General features: G+C 38.9%; 1 protein-coding gene across 1 annotated transcript in view; it reads left to right on the top strand.

Moving 5' to 3' along the window:
- LOC106760775 (serine carboxypeptidase-like 4) overlaps window positions 1-2,316 on the top strand; it is a 13,338-nt gene that overhangs the window by 5,393 nt on the left and 5,629 nt on the right. The window lies entirely within an intron of this gene.

Here is a 2,316-nt window from a genome sequence, read left to right as displayed (position 1 = left end):
AGGCCTCAAACCGTTCGGCCTCCGAAGGCCTCAAACCGTTCGGCCTCCGAAGGCCTCAAACCGTTCGGCCTCCGAAGGCCTCAAACCGTTCGGCCATCAAGGGCCTCAACCTCTCGGCCTCCAAGGCCTCAATCGTCCGGCCTCCAAAGGCCCTCATTTTCTCGGCCTCCAAGGCCTCAACCGTTCGGCCTCCAAAGGCCTCAACCGTTCAGCCTCCAAGGGCCTCAACCTCTCGGCTTCCAAGGCCTCAACCTTTAAATAAAGAGAAAATATGTTATAAAAAATGACCAAGTTCAATCAGTCAAAGCCTGTTTGATAAAGACTCACTAATGTAGATATTAATAAAAGAATATACTATATCTTGAACTTTTGTAATTTTGAAAAAAAAAAGAGAAATAAATAAATAAACTTTTTTTCCCACTCTCTCTGAGATTACTTGAATAAACAATTCTTAGAATATATTAGGATAACAAATGAGAAAAAGGATGCATTAGTGCAGAAACGCTGATTAACGTCACCCCTTAGACGTCGGTTAGGGGTAAGCTTGACGTATATTGATGACCGGTGGCATTTTCGTAAAAAATTTGGCCATATCGACGTCGATTTGGAAGGGCCCCGACATCTATAGTCTTTTATACATTGGGGTTGGCCTAACTGACGTCTATATGTCTGACAAGTGCGTGAAAAGTCATTTCTTTCAAATATATAGACGTCAGTTGGACAGGGCCCCGACGTCTATATGGCGAAAATTAATGGTTGTTCACCAACCTGTCAGACATATAAACGTCAGTTAGGGTAGCCCTGACGTCTATATGTCTACGGGGCAGGTGAAAATTCATTCCTTTCCGTCATATAGACGTCGGATCCCGCCAAACTAAACTCTATATGGTGGACATTAAAGGCTATTCACCTACCTGTCAGGTAAGCATTAGTCGACGTCTATGTGTCTGCTAGGCAGGTGAAAAGTCATTCCTTTTCGTCATGTAGACGTCGGATGCCTCCTCAATGACGTCTATAATCCTATATAAACGTGAGTGGCCTTAGTAGTCGACGTCTATAAGTCCCGCGAATATTAATTTTTAAATCAGAAAGACATCGAATTAGTGAGTTAACCGACGTCTTTTCCATTATAAACGTTGAGCTCGTGTGCAACCGAAGTCAGATTTCTTTTTAAAACAGAGATTGCGAACCTGCAGTTTCGCGCACTTCATCGTCTTCCTTTGCTTTTCTCTCCGCTCCTTTGAATTTACAGGTGCGTTTAATCTCTTTTGATATGCTTAAATTTGCTTTTAATTTGATTACAATAATCTTTGATGTATTATCTTTTATTTGAACTGATTAAAATGTGTTTTCGTTGTGTTTTGGTGCGGTTTTTTCTTGTGTCTTTGGGTAGCGTAGTGCACCTTCTCCCTTTGCTAGTTTCCTCCTAAGAAAAATTTACGTCTTTTGGATATCTTATGGCATTCTTTTTCATTGGCGGTCGGAGTGGACCTAGGTAACGACCCAGGTTCGTCTTTGGGTTGAAATGCCATGAGAAATCCAAAAGACGCAATTTTTTCTTACGAGGAAACTAGCAAAGGAAGGAGGTGCTACTACGCTACCCAAAGACACGAGAAAAACTGCATCAAAACACAACTCATCATAGACGTCGGTTAATGTAATGATAGACGTCTATAGTGCCCATAAACGTCGGCTAATGTAATGACTGACGTCTATAGTGCCCATAAACGTCGGTTAATGCAATGTTTGACGACTTTATAGACGTCAGACGTGTCACTAAACCAACGTATAGGGTGCCTTAGACGTCAGTTAGTCTAATGTTTGATGTCTTTAATTATAGACGTCGAGCTTTGTCTTTAACCGACGTTTATAACGACGTCGCACATATAGAAAACCAACGTCCCATTAACGCCATCCGTAAAGATGTCGGTTCCTGATATAACGTTAAATGCCCATAATAACCGACGTCTAAAACACTTTTTCACTAGTGATGGGATAACAAATATTAACTTTGCATGGTAAGAAAAATTAATATACACTTATTTTTTAATACAATATGTCAAATCACTTAAACATAACGAAGAATCTTCAAACCATAACAGTATCAATATTTTTAAAGAATACAGAAAAGTTTTTAGAGAAAACTAATAATATATATATATATATATATATATATATATATTTATTTATTTATTTTGTTCTCAAGAACTTATGTCGTTTTACAGTAACAAAACTCCATAGATGACCTATTTAATTTGGTACTTTTTGTGGTAATATAGTGGAATGCAACATGAAAAACCTAGAAATAAGATTGTT

Source organism: Vigna radiata, chromosome 5, assembly GCF_000741045.1.
Source record: "Vigna radiata var. radiata cultivar VC1973A chromosome 5, Vradiata_ver6, whole genome shotgun sequence".
Taxonomy (NCBI): Eukaryota; Viridiplantae; Streptophyta; class Magnoliopsida; order Fabales; family Fabaceae; genus Vigna; species Vigna radiata.
Note: the sequence above shows the minus strand (reverse complement) of the source record. Positions and strands in the feature narration are given on the sequence as shown.